Source organism: Ovis aries, chromosome 3 (genome assembly GCF_016772045.2).
Source record: "Ovis aries strain OAR_USU_Benz2616 breed Rambouillet chromosome 3, ARS-UI_Ramb_v3.0, whole genome shotgun sequence".
Taxonomy (NCBI): Eukaryota; Metazoa; Chordata; class Mammalia; order Artiodactyla; family Bovidae; genus Ovis; species Ovis aries.
Genome location: NC_056056.1, coordinates 183,855,925 through 183,875,630, shown reverse-complemented (window position 1 = coordinate 183,875,630; position 19,706 = coordinate 183,855,925). Strand labels below are relative to the sequence as shown.

The window sequence follows — 19,706 nt, the reverse complement described above, 5'->3', positions numbered from 1 at the left end:
AATAATTTTCATTTCTGCATATTTCCTTCCAGACTTTACCCAGATGTGTGCAGGGTTTTACATAATTATCATCGTAGTACATATGCTTTTCAATTGTACATTTTCTCCTTTTATAGTAGTAGTAGTAGTAGTTTAGTCGCTAAGTCATGTCCGACTCTTGCGACCCCATGGACTGGCCTGCCAGGCTCCTCTGTCCATGGGATTCTCCAGGCAAGAATACTGGAGTGGAAAGCCATTTCCTTCTCCAGGGAATCTTCCCGACCCAGGAATTGAACCCAGGTCTCCTGCGCTGCAGGCAGATTCTTTACCAACTGAGCTACGAGTAACACTTATTCACGTTATTTCGTAGTCTTTTCAATTATTATGGCTTTTTATTCCTGTGAGTTGGTACGTGACAATTGATTTAGTCATTTACCTATTGGTAGGCCTATAGATTGTTTCCACTGTTTGGAGGTTTTTTCCTACAAAAGCTGTGATGAGCTTCTCTGATTTGTACTTCTCTGGCATAATTTCCATGTGATATATTCCTAAAAAGATTATCAGTTGTGATAGGTTGTATGTTCTAAAGATGGCCACATAATATCTCCCAACCCCACTGCTCTTCTGCAACAAGGACTTGACACTCCCCTTGAACCTCGATGGGCTCTGTGACTACTTTGACTGTTAGAATACGGCAGCGGTGACACTGTTCCTGTTTCAGGTATAGCCCTTAACTGGCCTTAGTAACATCTATTTCCTACTTCTAGAAAGTGCAGCTTTCTCAAAACCACCATGCTATGAGCAGCTCAAGCCACATGAAGAAGCCCTGGGGTCTGAAGCCCCAGGTGGGCATCAAGAAAAGCCCAAGGATCACTGAGATGTCAGACACAGGAGCAAAGACGCCACCTAGAAGGCTATCACTAGACCTTGCTGCCCCCACATGAAGCCAGGCAGACAGACTGCCCTGTGGAGTCCTCAAATTGCTCACCTGTGAAACCACTTGCAAAATAAATGATTGACAAGGGCTTCCCTGGTGGTCCAGTGGTTTAGAATCCACCTGCTGATGCAAGGGACACTGGTTTGATCCCTGGTCCAGGGAGATCCCCTATACTGCGGAGCAACTAAGTCTATGTACCACAACTACTAAGCCAGCTCTCTAGAGTTCGAGAGCCACAACTAGGGAGCCCATGAGCTGCTATTATTGAAGCCCCTGTGCCTCGAGCCTCCACAACAAAAGCCACCACAATGAGAAGCCTGCATACTGCAACAGAATAGCCCCTACTCACCCACCACAGCCAAGTAAATCAATACATCTTTTTAAAAAATGGCTATATTAAGCTCTACAACCTGTGATAGTTAGCTATTAACAGGTATTTAAAATGTGGGTCCAAAGGTAAAATTTTCTTTTCTCTAAATGCTAACAAATGCATTCCTAAGAGGACTGAAACAGTTTATACAGTTTGCAGTGCCTCAGAAAGTCTATATGCTTGTCAAGGTGCAAGCCTTAGAAGGATTCTGTTCTCCAACTGTTCCTGTGTCTTTCTGGGAGGAATTTTACTTTGCCTTTCATCTGAATAGTGGCCACTCATTGAGGAAGTCCTCCTCTGCTTTCTTAGCTTGTGTCTCTAGTTTGCTTCCTGGCAATCCCCCACTGTAAACTCTGTTCATCTTCAAGCAAAATTAATACGTAACCATTCATCTATTTTGAATTTAAACACACAGCGCTCTCTGAGCTTACTTGAAGAAAGGAACCAGAGAGGACTGAGTGTGTGTGGGCACCTGCAGTTGTGCTTAAGTAGCTCAGTTGTGTCTGACTCTTCGCGACCCTATGGACTGTGAGCCCAGTCTCCTCTGTCCATGGGGATTCTCCAGGTAAGAATACTGGAGTGGGTTGCCTTGCCCTCCTCCAGGGGATCTTCCCAACCCAGGAATGGAAACTAGGTCTCCCGTATTGCAGGTGGATTCTTTACCATCTGAACTGCCAGGGAAGCCCCTAGAAAGATTCATAATTAGAAGCTTCTTAGATGTAAAGAAAAAGGGCGGAGCTAACCTTCCAAATGTGGAGCCACAAGTAGTTTCTCAAAGGAGGGAAGGGGACCAGACAAGTCAGTCAAGCTCCTTCCAGTTACAGGAGACTCTGATTCACATCCTCTTTCTCAGAACAGGCAGGGGTTGGTTTTGTTTTTAAGACGGGGAGAGCATTGTCCCCTGACGTGGTGGGGAGGAGCGGGAGAGGAATCTCTTCAGGAAAGAGGAAGGGGCGGTCGAGTGGGGAGGGTGGTGAGACCCACTGCACGCATTTCCTGGCTGAGGACGTCAGGCTGTTTGTCCTCACGCCCTGCATGGATTTTGAGCATTTTCATAAATCCTCAGAACGAGTTCAGATCATCAGCTTGTACGTGACAGTTTTATTCCCTTGGTTCTCAGAAGGAAAAGTAAATCAAAGCTTGACTGCTCAGAACCTGACAAGACCATGTAATAAAGACGTTCCCCGAGGTGGAGGGCAGGTGTGGGGAGCCTCTCAGGTCTAGCGCAGATCCAGGCTGCCTCCAGGACACATCGCAAAATGCAGGAGTTACAAGATTGCCCAGCTCCAAAGTGGAATATGTGAGCACCCTCAAGCTGTGTCACTCCAGATGGAAAGGCTCTGAAAGGAGAGGACAGAATGAGAGGGAGATGGTCTACATGCAGGCTGGACTCCTTTCAGGCAAAGGGAAGTAAGCAGCACAGCAATCGCCCTGCAGTGGGTGTGGGCTGAGCAGCATTTTAACACTGAGACTCCCCAAAGCCCTGGAGGAGAGCTGGGCCCTCAACAGGGTTTGAACTAACATGTGGTTTCAACATATGTGCTGATGTTGCCTCATTTCAAGGTTTAGTTTTTATTGATCCACTTGTGGGTGCATGCATGCTTAGTCACTCAGTTGTGTGACCCGATGTATTGTAGCCTGTCAGGCTCCTCTGTCCATGGGATTATCTCAGCAGAATACTGGAGTAGTTTGCCATTTCCTTCTCCAGGGGATCTTCCCGATCCAGGGATCAAACCAGTGTCTCCTGTGTCTCCTTGCATTAGTAGGTGGATTTTTCAACACTGAGTCACCAGGATTCATTTGTAGGCTGGAAGAAATGCAAGAGCCACACAAGTTATATGTTCTAAACAGTTCAGTTTGCCAAGGGCTTTGCAAATAAACCAGCCCTTCCCTGCCCATTCTGCCTTACAGACCCGTGCCTCTATGTAAGGATCCATGATCTCTCAGGATATTTCATCCTTTATGTGAAACACAGCAATTTAAGAAATAGGAAACTTGTATTATAATTTGCAACCTGAATAAATGCTGAATCTTACCTGAGTCCTGTTATCCTGGAAAACATTGGTGAGGATTAAGAAATCCCCCAGCAGCCTTTGCTTAATACTAAGACCCGTCCTTTCCTGGCCAATGTAGACAAGATGTCCCTTGTTCACTGTGACAAGGCCAGACATAGACCCTCATGATTTCCTTTCTTTGCCTCATAAATGATTAGCTGAACTGCTTGTCTCTACCAATAAACGCACCACAATAATGTTAACCTTTGGTTAAGCTCTCTTCTTCCTCTAGGTCCTTGAACTTTGGCCCATCCTCAGTGACTTCCCCGGTGGCTCAGACAGTAAAGCATCTGCCTACAATGTGGGAGACCTGGTTTCAATCCCCAGGTTGGGAAGATCTCCTGGAGAAGGAAATGGCAACCCACTCCAGTATTCTTGCCTGGAAAATCCCATGGACAGAGGAGCCTGGTAGGCTACAGTCCATGGGGTCGCAAAGAGTCGGACACGACTGAGCGACTTCACTTCACTTCAGCTTCTGAGAAAGGGCTTCCCCAGTAGCTGAGTGGTAAAGAATCTGCTTGCAGTGCAGGAGACACAGGAGATGCAGGTTAGATCCCTGGGTCAGAGAGATCCTTTGGGAGAAGGAAATGGCAACCCAGTCCCGTATTCTTGCCTGAAAAATTCCATGGGCAGAGGAGCCTGATGAGCTACAGTCTATGAAGTCACAAAGAGTCAGATATGTTTGAACACACAGCTTCTGAGAATACGGTCAAACATTCTCTAATCTACCATCCATTCATGCCACTCTTTTTTAAGTTCTTTTTTATTTTCCAGTTTATTTTTGATTGCACTGGGTCTGCATTGCTGCTCATTGGCTTTCTCTTGTGATGGCAAGCAGAGGCTACTCTCTAGTAGCGGTGCACAGGCTTCTCATTGCAGTGGCTTCTCTTGTTGTGACTCTTGGGCTCGAGAGTTGTGTCACACAAGCTTAGTTGCTCTGTGGCACGTGGGACTTTGCTGGACCAGGGATTGAACCTGTGTACCCTGTATTGACAGGTACATTTTAAACCACTGGACCACCAGGGAAGTTCTCACACCACTGTTTCATCCCACTTCCCTGAGACTGGCTCTTCCCAGCCTTGTTTACTCCTCTCTATAACAGAGGGAAAATCTGTTTGCCCAACTTTGAGATGCTTGCAGCAAACCTATGTCACAGCCTTTGCTCACTGCAGTATTTTCCTTCCCTCCTTGCAACAATCTTTTTGAATACAAGTCTCTTCTTAGTAAGTCTGGAATAGATATGCTTTGGACAAACCAGAAATAAAAGAGAACACTTCAACTTCATTTATGAGTAATCTTTTTTGTTTTCTTTTAAATATTCTGATTTTATTTTCAAGTTGTCATAAAAAAGAAAAACATTATTTAATGAACACATTTTAAAAAAATTTACTGGCATTGATTGTTGATCTACAATGTTGTGTTAGTTTCAGGTGAACAGCAAAGTGAATACATATATCCCTTCTTTTCCCCATATAGATTATTATCGAGTATTGATGGAGTTCTCTGTGCTATACAGTAGGTTCTTATTATCAGTAGTTATCTACTTTATATATAGTAGTGGTATATGCATGAGCACCTTCTGATAGTAGAAGTGTTTTCATAAACTGAATATTAGTTGATTCTTCAGTCCCCTGATGGGTTTCCAGAGTGCATTGAGCATTGTGACCTCTGACAAATAATGAACTGAGTTGTTGTTTAGTCGCTAACTCATGTCGGAATCTTTTGTGACCCCATGGACTGTATCCCGCCAGGATCCTCTGTGGGATTTCCCACACAATAATACTGGAGTGGGTTGCCATTTCCTTCTCCAGAACAGGGTAGATTAGTCTAAGTTAAATGCCTATCATGTTTTAGGCACTGTTGTAAGTGCTTTACATATGCTATCTCATTTCATTTTCCCAGTTTCCCAGTTTCCATGTACTATTTTTATTTTCTTTTACAAAAGAGGAAACAGGCACAGAGAAGTTAAATAATTTATCCAAGGTCCCACAGCCAGTGTGAATGGTAGACTTGAGAAGCAGAGTCAGGTCAGTCTAAAGCCATGGTTCAGCCGGTTAGCTACCATGCCACAGGCTTCCCTGGGGATGACTTCCTAGGATGCTCCTTCTGACAGCAGGGAACCAGAGGATAAGAAGCATGTGAAAAAAAAAAAAAAAAGAAGTTTCCATAGCTGTCAGCTGGTAACCGGCCTGGCCTCTACAGCTGGGAACTGGTTTAGTACCTGCCAATCATAAACCTTTTCTCAGAAAGGCACTGTCTCCTGAGAACCCTCTGTGGAGTGAAACAGAGACCATTCTGCAATCATGCCTCCAGCACAAACCAAAGCAGCTCTTGCTGCTGCTGCTGCTGCTGCTGCTAAGTCGCTTCAGTCGTGTCCGACTCTATGCGACCCCACAGATGGCAGCCCATCAGGCTCCCCTGTCCCTGGGATTCTCCAGGCAAGAACACTGGAATGGGTTGCCATTTCCTTCAATGCATGAAAGTGAAAAGTGAAAGTGAAGTCGCTCAGTCGTGTCCGACTCTTAGCTACCCCATGCACTGCAGCCCACCAGGCTCCTCCGTCCGCGGGATTTTCCAGGCAAGAGCACTGGAGTGGGGTGCCATCGCCTTCTCCGAAAGCAGCTCTTAGAACCAGGGGAAACAACCAAACTCCTGCCTCCTGCCCTGCGCTCCCCGCCACCATTTCCTAGCTGACACGAGTAACTGCCCCTTCTTTATGGTTCTTTCTGAATGACGGCGTTAGCTTGATCCCGTTCCTGTCATATATTTGATGAAAATCATTAAGATACTCAGTCACTAAATTACCCCTTCTTTCTGACTGCACCTGGTCCAGAGCAAGCCTCACCTGATGAACTCTTCCCTAAATCATCTAACAGAAACCCAAACCCTTTTATGAGCCCCTCCCAATTCCCTCCTATCTATGCGGCACAATTCCATGGTGTTTACAATCACCCTTGCCTTATTTTTTATAGTGAAAAACCACAAGTTCAGAATTAACTGCTAGGCGTTGTGGTTTTGACAAAAAGCGTTTCCTTGGGGGCTAAGACGCAAACGGTGTCTGGACGGTGGGGAAGGGCGCAAAATACGGAACGCTTCAGGAATTTGCGTGTCATCCTTGCGCAGGGGCCATACTCATCTCTGTACCGTTCCAATTTTAGTCTATGTGCTGCCAAAGCGAGACCACCCTTGCTTTGTTTGACTACTGGTGGGAACTTAAGGGGCTGGTGGCTTTAACGCAAGACCGTAGTCCTACTCGATGGACATGCGTAAGCTCCGGGATTTGGTAACGGAAAGGAAGCCTGGCGCGCTGCAGTCCATGGGGTCACCAAGAGGCGGACAGGACTGAATGACTGAACTGTAGTCCTCCGAAGACCCGAGTTTGATGCTTTTCCGTGCGCCACCTGGTGGTTATGTTATGCAATCGCAGGAGCTTTCATCTGGGCTGGTTCCTCAAAGGCCACTCCTTTGCCCCTTTCAGTTTACCATTCCTCCTCCTTTCCTTTTTTCCCCCCCTCTCTCTCTTTTTTTTAAGGCAGACGTTTTTAATTGTTCTCTTTTTTTGCGTGTATTGAGTCTTCATTGCTGCTCGGGCTTTTCTCTAGTTGTGGTGAGTAGGGCTACTCTCAAGTTGCCGTGGGAGGGCTTCTCATTGTGCTGGCTGCGAATTGCACACATCTGTCCCCAACCCCCGCCCCCGCTAATATCCCTCTAGAAAAGCCTTTATTTCCTTTAGGATAGTGTGAATGGTTGACCACACTGAACAAGTTTCTCTAACTTAGTTATCTTCGATTCAATTTCACCAGCTGGAGAATCTCAAGCTTCAGCCTTTACAGTCCCTGCACTTTCTCTATATACCTGTAAAAGGAGGAAGGGTCAGCAGAGGCCTCCGTGGGTACAGTTAGGCTCGGTATGGGGGAATAGGAGCCCCAGAAGCATCTCTACCACAGCTCCTCTTCCCAGAGTTTATACCCTTGAAATAAGGGATAAACCGCTCAGGTAAATTATTGTTTTAATATTTCCAAACATGAGGCACAAAAGTCACCAGAAATATTCTGGACTAGTGCAGAATACTGGCTTTAAATTTAAAAGTGTATTTTTGCTGTGACTTTTATTACCTATAATAAAACGTGTCCTATATAATAATGCATGGCTGTGGCCTAGGTGAAGTAATGTTGGTGTGGAAACTCAAATAGTCATGATGATATGACTGCAGAAGACTAAAAGCAATGACCGCTCTAGACAGTGACACAGTAATGAAAAAGGTTGGCATTGTCATGTAAGAACTTCCATTATAATTACACCACAAGAGGTTTCTAAGATGTTGTGATTGGAGCACATTAACACACTTTCCTATGACACTGCTTTAGCTACTTCCTAAGGCAATCCTCTCCTATGGTAAAACCGATATGATTTTTTTAAAAATCAGATTTTTAATTTTTAAAAGATATTTTCAGGTTATTTTAAAAAATACAAAACCTGTTTTACTTGATTAAATGATAGGTACTTTTAGTACATGATGTGATTTTTCTAACACTATTGCAAAGGGTGACTTTTATATGTCAGTTCTTTCAATTAAAAATTTTTTTTGGTTTGGCCATGTCACATGGCTTTTGAGTCATGAGGCTTGTGGGATCTTAGTTTCCCTACCAGGGATCAAATATGCCCCTTGCAGTGGAAGCTTGCGGTCCTAAGCACTGGACTGCTGGGAAATTCCCTATATATCACTTTTAAAGTTCCACAAATAATTCATTGATGAAGAAATTCTCATTGAAAAAAATTAAAATTCAGAAAAATACAGAGTAAATAGTAAAAGTCACCCATCATTCTCAACCCTTCCCCTGAATCTCACTCCCCTTCCCTAGAATGACAACTACTACCATTTTTTTGTGCTTCCTTCCAGAGCACTTTTTTTTGTTTGGCATTTACATTCACATTCACATATATGCACATATTTAGTAGATAATAATAGTGTTTCTTCTATATTAAGGTGTTTCAGATACATAGTTATCCTATTTAATCCCTGTAGAGGAGGCAAAATTTTACCTAACCTTTGGCTGAAGAATTGATGCTTTTGAATTGTGGTGCTAGTGAAGACTCTTTGGAGAAGGCAATGGCACCTTACTCCAGTGTTCTTGCCTGGAGAATCCCAGGGACGGGGGAGCCTGGTGGGCTGCCATCTATGGGGTCGCACAGAGTCAGACACGACTGAAGCAACTTAGCAGCAGTGAAGACTCTTGAGAGTTCCGTGGACTGCAAGGAGCTCAAACCAGTCAATCTTAGAGGAAATCAACCCTGAATATTCGTTGGAAGGGCTGTTGTTGAAGCTGAAGCTCCAGTACTTTGGCCACTTGAGGTGAAGAACCTTGTTGGAAAAGACCCTGAAGCTGGGAAAGATTGAAGGCAAAAGGAGGAGGGGGGGTGGTAGAGGATAAGATGGTTAGATAGCCTCACCAACTTAATGGACATGAATTTGAGCAAACTCTGGGAGACAGCGGAGGACAGAAGAGCCTGGTGTGCTACAGTCCATGTGATCGCAAAGAGTACGGCACGACTTAGTGACTGAACAACTTAGAGTTTTCATCTGGGCATTAGATTTAAATTTACATGAGGCAGATTAACCAGAGAAAAGCATACATATTTATTTAGTATAATTTTAATGTGACAGGAAAGCCCTCATAAGGAAATAAAGACCTAATGAGCAAAGACAGGTAACTGTGGAAAACTAACTAAAATAAACAAGGAGGCTAAAGAAAGATAAGAGTTACTTTAACAAGGTCTTTTTGCACAGAAGTCTCTTGCCTCCACCTTCCCACCCTTGATGATAAGGTTGTTTCCTTTCTGTAGGTGGACACCTCTCATAGGCTGGTTTCCAATTCCAACAGTGTGTGTGTGCTCAGTCGTGTCCAACTCCTGGACTGTAGCCTGCCAGGCTCCTCTGTCCATGGGATTTTCCAGGCAAGAATACTGGAGTGGGTTGCTGTTTTCTTCTCCAGGGGATCTTCCCTGCTCAGGGATCGAACCCAAGTCCCCTGTGTCTTCTGCATTCAGGGCGGATTGTTTACCGCTTGGGCCATCAGGAAAGCCATAGGGCAGTTTGTCTCCTGCTTTTAGGAAGAAAAGAGAGCTGGTCAGCTCACTTGCTGTGTACCTTTAGCTCAAAATAATCCTCAGGCCAAAGTGGCCTGTTTTGAGTTGCCATTCTCTGCCACCCTTCATCTTCACAACTGCCTTTGAGGCTGTGCCATTAGTTACCCATGTACAGAGAATATACAGTCCGTGGAATTCTCCAGGCCAAAATACTGGAGGGGGTAAGGTTTCCCTTCTTCAGGGGAATCTTCCCAACCCAGGGATCAAACCCACATCTCCTGTATAACAAGTGGATTCTTTACCAACTGAGCTATCAGGGAAGCCCCCAGCTCAAAATAATCCTCAGGCCAAAGTGGCCTGTTTTGAGCAGGCATACTCTGCCGCCCTTCATCTTCACTGCCACCTCTGAGGCTGTGCTATTAGTTACCCATGTACAGATAAGGAGCCAGAATCACAGAGGAGGTCGCAGTTCAAGTTGCACCACTGGTGAATAATGAAGCCAGATTTTGAGCTGTCTGGGCTCACCGTCCCGAACCATCAATCTCAACTCTGTATCACCTCCCAGTGGCAAGTTCAATATTACCCCAGCTGCTTTTTGGTTTTACCCACAGGAGTTGAGTGGGCTACATGTTTATTGCTATGTGGCTTTTCAGTGATAACTGATGAGACTGCAATGGTGGTCACCCGGGAAATTTGTGCAGCTGAATCCAGGCTGTTGCAAAGCTTCACTGTGGTATAAACACAGTAGGAATGCAGTAGAAAGTGCTGCTAACTTGAAGCAAGAAATGCAATGGGTAAAACTACTGAGCCATGATGCTAAAACAAGAGAAGCCCGAGGGCAGCAATAAAAACCCAGTCAGTTCAGTTCCATTGCTCAGTCGTGTCCAACTCTTTGCAACCCCATTGACTGCAGGACGGCAGGCTTCCCTGTCGATCACCAACTCCTGGAGATTGCTCAAACTCATGTCCATCAAGTCGGTGATGCCATCCAACCATCTCATCCTCTGTCGTCCCCTTCTCCTGCCTTCTTTCTTTCCCAGAATCAGGGTCTTTTCCCATGAGCAGTTCTTTGCATCAGGTGGCCAAAGTATTGGAACATCAGCTTCAACATCAGTCCTTCCAATGAATATTCAGGGTTGATTTCCTTTAGGATGGACTGGTTTGATCTCCTTGCAGTCCAAAGCAATCTCAAGAGTCTTCTCCAACACCACATTTCAAAAGCATCATTTCTTCGGTGCTCAGCTTTCTTTATAGTCCAACTCTCACATCCATACATGACCACTGGAAAAACCATAGTTTTGACTAGACGAACCTTTGTCAGCAAAGTAATATCTCTGCTTTTTAATATGCTGTCTAGGTTGGTCATGGCTTTTCTTCCAAGGAGTAAGCATCTTTTAATTTCATGGCTGCAGTCACCATCTGCAGTGATTTTGGAGCCCAAGAAAATAAAGTCTGTCAGTGTTTCCACTGTTTTCCCATCTATTTGCAATGAAGTGATGGGACCAAATGCCATGATCTTAATTTTCTGAATGTTGAGTTTTTCACTCTCCTCTTTTATTTTCATCAAGAGGCTCTTTAGTTCTTTGCTTTCTGCCATAAGGGTGGTGTCATCTGCATATCTGAGGTTATTGATGTTTCCCCTGGAAATCTTGATTCCAGCTTGTGCTTCATCTAGCCTGGCATTTTGCATGATGTACTCTGCATTTAAGTTAAATAAGCAGGGTGACGATATACAGTCTTGACATACTCCTCACCCAATTTGGAACCAGTCTGTTGTTCCATATCCAGTTCTAATGGTTGCTTCTTGACCTGCATACAGATTTCTCAGGAGGCAGGTCAGGTGGTCTGGTATTCCCATCTCTTTAAGAATTTTCCACAGTTTGTTTTGATCCACACAGTCACAGGCTTTGGTGTAGTCAATAAAGAAGTAGATGTTTTTCTGGAATTCTCTTGCTTTTCTGATGGTCCAATGGATGTTGGCAGTTTGATCTCTGGTTCCTCTGCCTTTACTAAATCCAGCTTGACCATCTGGAAGTTCATGGTTCATGTACTGTTGAAGCCTGAGTTGGAGAATTTTGAGCATTACTTTGCTAGCTTGTGAGATGAGTGCAACTGTGCGGTAGTTTGAACATTCTTTGGCATTGCCTTTCTTTGGGATTGGAATGAAAACTGACGTTTTTCAGTCCTATGAACACTGCTGAGTTTTCCAAATTTGCTGGCATGTTGAATGCAGCCAAAACCCAGCAACAAAAACCCAGCGCAGCCAAAAACAAACAAATGCGGTCAGTACAGTTGGTCTAAGCCTTTATGTATTGTCAAAAACTGGGATGGGTTTCTCCAAACTGAAAGATTTACTTACCTGTCTTTGTCAGTTGGGTAAAACTAAATTTGGGAATATTTCATCACCATCACTTTCTTGCTACATTCTTGACCTGCAGGGGGGTTTCCACAAAGACTGTTCCAAAATTTATCAAGAGTGAAAAAGTAGGTTTGTCCTTGGATTTCATTTTATGTCCCTGTCTTTGTTTCATTTATGTAGTAAAGATAATCCTGGCCATATCCCTTCAGAAAATTGAGGATTATATTAAAGGATATGTTAGTGACACTTTATAGTTTGTAAAGTGCTCAAAGTTCCTTTCTCTGACAGTTCCTCAAGCCTTCCTCTCTGGGCTGCAAAGATGGATGAATTAGTTCTTAGCATCAATCATTAAGAAACAGTTAATGAAAGTGCTCAGATATGATTAATGGTTTCTAAATAACATTCAACCAACACAGACTCTACCTCTGTAACCTCTTGCTATGACTATCTGGTTAATAGTGATAGAGCACTATTCACCATTGATATAAGCACATTCCCTTCTAGAGAATATAAATAAATAAAATGAAAACTGCATTAAGCGCCTGGCACTAGTAAGCATTCACTTATCTATTCAAATAATAAAAAAGAAACACTGATTCTGGTTCAGCTATATTAAAAGTTGACCTGTTTAAATTTATCACAACTTTCATATTCATCATTTTTTTCTCATCTTAAGATTAAGGAAATAATGCTGTCATTGTTTTCATCTCTCAGATGTGTTATGAGATTGAGATCATATATGAAGCATTTTATTTCAATCTGTACATTTAATATATTGGCATTTTCTTTTCCATTATTACAAGTTTATTACAAGATACTGAACATAGTTTCCTGTGCTATGTACAGTGGGATCTTGTTATTTATCTGTTTTATATATAGTAGTTTGTATCTGCTAATCCCAAACTTCTGATTATCCCTTCCCCCCTTTCTGTAAGTTTTTTTTGTGTGTGAGTCTGTTTCTGTTTTGTAAATAATTTCATTTGTATCATATTTTACATTCTATGTATAAGTGATATCATATGATATTTGTCTTCTCTGTCTGACTTCCTTCACTTAGTATAATAATCTTTAAGTCCATCCATATTGCTCCAAATGGCATTCATTCTTTTTTTATGGTTGAGTGGGACTTCCCTGGTGGCTCAGATGGTAAAAGCATCTGCCTATAATGCGGGAGACCCGGGTTTGATCCTGGGGTCGGGAAGATCCCCTGGAGAGGAAATAGCAACCCATTCCAGTATTCATGCCTGGAAAATCCCATGGATGGAGGAGCCTGGTGGGCTACAGTCAATGGGGTTGCAAAGAGTCAGACACAATGGAGTGATTCACTTCAATTCACTTCAGTATTTCACTGAATATATTTGGACATTTAGTTTGCTTCCATGTTTTGGCTATTGTAAATAATGATATGAACATTGGGGTGCACGTATCTTTTCAAATTAGTTTTCTCTGGATATATGTCCAGGAGTGGGATTTCTGGATCATATAGCAACTCTATTTTTAGTTTTCTGAGGAAGCTCCATATTATTTTCTATAGTGGTTGTACCAATTGCATTCCCACAGCAGTGTAGGAGGGTTCCCTTTTCTAATATATTATTTATACTTGTATCTTCCATTAAGGGCCACATAGGAAGGTTAGTTATCAGGATCAATGGGAAGCATCAGTGGTAATGGAAGCTGGCAGTGCTCAGGTCTGGGATTAAGCCAGGGGACCAAGGCTGGTTAAGCAGTAGATAGAGCAGGGACTTGGGGAGGGTGGGGAGCCTGAGAAGGGACACCTAGGGGAAAGAAGCATTTAGAGCTCAGGGGGGATCTCACCAAGTGGATGGAAATTAGTCAGCATTGGGAAGAGCATAGAAGGCAAAGGACTCACCAAATGTCAGACACAAGGCAAGAGACTGGCAATCAGTGGGAGCAAACAGTTCTAGTGCAGGAGTTAGCTGAACTTGTCCTGATTCACTGTGTCTGTGCCAGAATTCTTTTGAGCTTTGCTCGGTAAGGTTTTGCTGACACATGGAGCTGAGGCTGGAGTCAACACTTAGAGAGAAGTGGTCACCATCTAATCAGGCCATGTTGCTTGCAGCTGTTGCCATGTTACACCTGTATATTCACGGTCCCATCTGCTGCTAACTGAGTCATTCTTGCAAAGAAAGTATCAATTCAATTATGTGCATCATATACCTTACACAAATCCTGTGAGTGCTATTACAAAAATAACACGTTTGGGAAGCACAACAAATGCTTAAGTTGGCAATTTTCATATGTGATTCTGATAGTGCTGTTAACCTTGGTGGAAGATGTGAATGTTACAAATACTATCTACTAACATTCACCCACTTTTCTTCAGTGTTTTAATATTTGCCGTAGGCTGTAGTTCTCTGCAATACCACTAAACTTAATATTTATTAATTGTTATATTTATTTCCAATATTTATAATCATGAATAAAGAGTAGGAAGAATGTTAGCAGTATTTTAAGGAAAATGGTTTTGGGGCTTCTTGGGAATTCTGGTATCTCATTCCTAAATCCCGAAGATTAATATGTGTCAGGAATTTGAAAACTTTACTCTAGTTTAATGTTCTCTGTTGTGTTTGGGAGTGTTAAGGCTTTGCAAATGTGGAGAAGCAAGGTCTTGCACATGGTTGTGGGCTCCAATTGTAACATGGTGTGAAGTCTCAAGGTGGAATGTCAGGGTGAGCGACAGTGTGGTCAGTGCTTTTCCATCTATGAAGGGTGGCTTGTAATTAAAATATTCTTCCAGGTTAAGCAAAATATTATGTAGATTAAGATACTTATGTAGGTTATACAGGCAATAAAATCACAAGGATGAAAAATTTTGACTTAATTTCTCCCTGTTATTAGAAACGTTATAGAATCCAAGAACGTGAGATTAAAATGGAAGATGAACTTGATGTTTACAGAAAGTTCCTTTTTAGAAATAATGATTCATGATCATGGCAGAGCTGATTCTGTGTGTTGACCAGATCATTTCATTTCCTTTTGAGCTTGCAGGAAGTCTACATTTCCCAGGACCCCATATATAAACTTCCTCACGCTCTTTTAGTCGGCTGTCTCTCCATCTGGGAGGCTGACAGTGAAGACTCTGAGTTGGCAGAGGTGTGTGATGGAAGCAGCGCTAATCCTGGAAGTTGCTGTTTAGAGAATAGTTGTCCTGGAAAACCCTCTGACCAGGAACATCAGCACGATCGAGAAACAAATTTCTATACTATTCAGCCATTGAGAGTTCAGGGTTTATTTGTTACCTGGCAGAGCCTAACTATCTTAACACCAGGCTATGATCATCCTTACTCTTTACTGGAAAGAGAGGCCACCTCAACATGAGGAGGAACAGCGTGTGGGATGTATAGTGTGGGGAGTGACTGCACAATAAGGCATATTCATACTGTTTTAAGGGCTTCCCTGGGCTTCCTAAGTGGCTCAGTGGTAAAGAACCTGCCTGCTAATGCAGGATCTCCTGCAGGAGACATAGGTTTGATCCCTGGGTTAGGAAGATCCACTGAAGAAATGACAATCCACTCCAGTATCTTTCCTGGAGAATTCTATGGACAGAGGAGCCTGGTGGGCTACAGTCCATGGTGTCACAGAGTGGACTCAACTGAGCGACTAAGTGTGCGTATGCACACACACACACACACACCCTAGTATGTGAGCGACATTACAGGAAAATGCATTCCCCACATGTGGAAATGACGTGCCCTTGAGAAATGAACAAACAAAACTTGCTTCTATTGGATCAGGCTACCATCAGTTGAAACAACTCAAGAAAAGCTCTTTTCATCAAACCATGGAGGAGCCTCCATCAGTGTTCCTTTACCCGGTTTGTTTGTTATGCTGTAATAAATCACAGTGTATTGTTCTTTGTACAGTAGACTCTTGGGAATGTGGTGGTGTAAGTCTCTATCTCTGTGTCTTGTCAAAGCTGACTTTGGGGCCAGATCCTGAATGTGAGGTTCCCACCAGCTCTCTGCTTCCCAGGAAGACCCTCTTTAGCAGGCAGCAAGGCTTGCCAGCCAAAGCTTCTCACACCAAGTTGTCTTTTAAATGGTTTATAGTAACTTAGGCCTTAAAATAAGCAGATTGTCAGCAACAGGAAATACCTGAAAAGGGAAAGCATGCTAGACAGCGATTAGTGCAAGATCACTCAGCAACACTGGGTGTCTTCCTGGGAGCAGAGCCGCGGGAACCGAGAGGGCTGCATGGCTGCCATTTTCTTGACTGAGAGTTTAGTTTGGTCTAGAATCTGCCTCCTGTCTTGACACAAACAGCACTTATGCAGATAAATGTAAGTGCAACAGTTTATCTAATTTAAATTAAAAATCCAAGGTCAGATTCTTACTTAGATTCGGTGTTTCAGAGTTCAAAGAGATAAGAGAATCCACTCTAGCAGATGAGGCTACTGGGGCCTTGTCAGAAATGGAATAATTCTATAAGCCGTTAAGAGAATGGAGAAGTGAGAATCAAGACTACATTTATACAGGAGATGTGTTCAGTGACATAGCAAAACTCAAATTACATTCTGAATCTCTGGCAGAATCAAATTACGTTCTGAATCTCTGGCAGTCTCTCAGCTACAAATACTAAATTGTACAAGTCCCAGCTGAATCAATGCATGAAACAGCTCCTTATTAAACCACACTGGAAACAGCCCTCCCTCACTTACAGCTCCCTGAGCAAGTTATTTATGAATGACCTGATGGTGCCCCTTGGTGGCCACCCTGGGAAATCACCTGGCACAGGTGCTTCCTTGTTTTGTACTGGCCATCTCTTTACTCTTGTGCTTATAGTGCAGCATTTCTGAGAATCAAAAGTTTGAAAGTTGGATTTAGGTGCTCTATATGAACTTATGTGTTATGGGAGTTTTAGTTGTTAAAACTAAAGAGAACTAAAATGAGTAATCAAATCTTTAATTTTATTTCACACTCTTCAAATATTTGTTTCTAATACCTGGCTCATATTCTTTAATTTTTTTCTTTTCCTTCATAGTTCAACTAGTGAGCATTCAGCAGAAACTCAGGAGGTGCTCTTTTGAGAACCCTTTCTGTCTCAATTGTATTCTATTAATGTGGTCTACCACCCTTATGGCAGAAAGTGAAGAGGAACTCAAAAGCCTCTTGATGAAAGTGAAAGAGGAGAGTGAAAAAGTTGGCTTAAAGCTCAACATTCAGAAAATGAAGATCATGGCATCTAGTCCCATCACTTCATGGCAAATAGATGGGGAAACAGTGGAAACAATGTCACACTTTATTTTTTGGGGCTCCAAAATCACTGCAGATGGTGACTGCAGCCATGAAATTAAAAGATGCTTACTCCTTGGAAGAAAAGTTATGACCAACCTAGACAGCATACTCAAACGCAGAGACATTACTTTGCCAACAAAGGTCTGTCTAGTCAAGGCTATGGTTTTTCCAGTGGTCATGTATGGATGTGAGAGTTGGACTGTGAAGAAAGCTGAGGGCCGAAGAATTGATGCTTTTGAACTGTGGTGTTGGAGAAGACTCTTGAGAGTCCCTTGGACTGCAAGGAGATCCAACCAGTCCATTCTAAAGGAGATCAGTCCTGGGTGTTCTTGGAAGGTCTGATGCTAAAGCTGAAACTCCAATACTTTGGCCACCTCATGCGAAGAGTTGACTCATTGGAAAAGACTCTGATGCTGGGAGGGATTGGGGGCAGGAGGAGAAGGGGATGACAGAGGATGAGATGGCTGGATGGCATCACTGACTCGATGGACGTGAGTCTGAGTGAACTCCGGGAGTTGGTGATGGACAGGGAGGCCTGGCGTGTCAGTTCGTGGGGTTGCAAGGATTCGGACACAACTGAGCGACTGAACTAAACTGAACTGAATGTGGTCTATTTGTTGTTTTCATTTTTAAACAGTTTCTTTGATTTTTTTTTTCATTGAAATAAGGGAAAACTATGGCTCAGGGTGCTCAAAACCAGTGCTCTGTGACAACCTAGCGGGGTGGGATGGGTGGGAGGTGGCGGAGAGTTTTAAGAAGGAGGGGACATATGTATACCTATGACTGATTCATGTTGATGTATGGCAGAAACCAACACGACATTGTAAAGCAATTATCCTCCAGTTAAAAATAAATTTTAAAAGGCAAAAAATAAAAAACGAAATAAGAGGAAACAGTAAAGTATTAAATCACATGGGCAAACAGTGCCACAGATGGCAGCCTGTACTTTTGGCTGGCAGGAAACTCTGGACAAGAGCCCAACTCCATTATTTGCTGAGCACCATTGTTTACCATGTAAAAGTGTAGGTTTGAATGTACAGTGCTTGAAAATCAATAACTGTTATAATATTTTCTTTTTCTTTTTGGAGATTCTATCTTTTTTTTTTTTCCTTAAAACGGATTTACTTGCCTTCCAGGTTTTTCTTCCACATGTATACATATTGTTTTAAGGAAAATGTCTTCTGTTACTTTTAATTCCATGTACAGGTGCAAAACCACTGCTGATAGTGACTGGGGGCAAAAGCCATATAAGTCCTGAATGAAATAAGACTTTCTAAAAACATAGTGTCAACTTCTAAAGCCTTTCAGTTACCCAGATGTTTCTTTTCATCTTGTCAGGAATTTCCCTACTCCTTTTCATTCATTTAGAAGTCGACTTTCTTTTTCTTAAAGTGTCAACTTTCAAGATAAATAAAAAGCTGCTGATTATATTTAGAATATTTTTTGTTATTTTCTGCTATTACAACAGATTGGTTTATTTCTTTGGTTGAAGGATAATTGCTTTACAGAATTTTGTTGTTTTCTGTCAAACCTAAACATGAATCAGCCATAGGTATACATATATCCCCTCCCTTCTGAACCTCTTTCCCCTTTCCCTCCCCAAAGAATGGTTTTAAATTTGTTTTTAAACTGCAAACATGGAAGTCTTAAGTGACAGCATGGCTTAAACAATCTTTTGTTTGAGGGCCTAGGAACTAAATATTATCTATTACAATGTTTCTGTGTAAAGATATACATATTCTAATTTCTGAAGTAACAACACTTACTATCCTTGAGCTATTTGTGATATTTTCATTTGATTTTAAAAAAATGTACTTATTTATTTATTTGGCTGTGCTGTCTCTTAATTGTGACACTTGGGATCTTTAGTTACAGTGTGTGGGATCTAGTTCCCTAACCAGGGATCGGTCCAGGGCCCCTTGCTGATATTGGGATCTCTAAGTCTTAGCCACTGAGCTGCCAGGGAAGTCTCTTCTTCAGTGTTCTTTAAGCTTCTAAGGATTACTTTGGGCTGAGAATGAGAGACTGACTTTGAGAAATACTGCCCGTCCCTCTTCTCAGTAGCAGCTAGAACTGGACAGCCCAGACTCTGGTGAGTTTCAGATGTTGTGAAGTGAAGTGAAGTGAAGTGAAGTCGCTCAGTCATGTCTGACTCTTTGCGACCCCATGGACTGTAGCTTATCAGGCTCCTCTGTCCATGAGATTTTCCAGGCAAGAGTGCTGGAGTGGATTGCCATTTCCTTCTCCAGGGGATCTTCCCAACCCAGGAATTGAACCTGGGTCTCCTGCATTGCAGGCAGACGCTTTACCGTTTGAGCCACCAGGGAAGCCTGCCAGGTAAGTATGGATGATAGTAAAGCCTGCCAGGTAAGTATGGATGATAGTAAAGCCTGCCAGGTAAGTATGGATGATAGCATGGATGATAGTAAAGTTCCTTTACATTCTAACAGTCTATGATTCTAGAACTGAGCATCAGTTTACTCTCATGAACAGGTTGTTGTGCAGATTAAATGAAATACTTTATGTAAATGATGTGAAATGCAGTACTCGGGTGCTACCGGTCATGACTGCATCATCCCTGTTCACAGTGGCAACCCCATGGACTGCAGCCTGACAGACCCTCTGTCCGTGGGATTTTCCAGGTGAGAATACTGGCGTGGGTTGC

General features: G+C 42.8%; 1 long non-coding RNA gene and 2 other non-coding genes across 3 annotated transcripts; 1 reads left to right on the top strand and 2 right to left on the bottom strand.

The window, feature by feature from the left end:
• The first annotated feature begins 1,697 nt into the window (after nt 1–1,697).
• LOC132659471 (uncharacterized) lies at nt 1,698–18,867 on the top strand. The gene is made up of 2 exons (XR_009599978.1): nt 1,698–1,851; nt 16,788–18,867. It is a non-coding gene; the product is annotated as an uncharacterized LOC132659471 (long non-coding RNA).
• LOC114114180 (U6 spliceosomal RNA) lies at nt 6,419–6,524 on the bottom strand. The gene has a single exon (XR_003589017.1). It is a non-coding gene; the product is annotated as a U6 spliceosomal RNA (small nuclear RNA).
• Nucleotides 18,868–19,296: 429 nt separating the features above from the next.
• TRNAC-GCA (transfer RNA cysteine (anticodon GCA)) lies at nt 19,297–19,368 on the bottom strand. The gene has a single exon. It is a non-coding gene; the product is annotated as a tRNA-Cys (tRNA).
• Between the last annotated feature and the right edge of the window lie 338 nt (nt 19,369–19,706).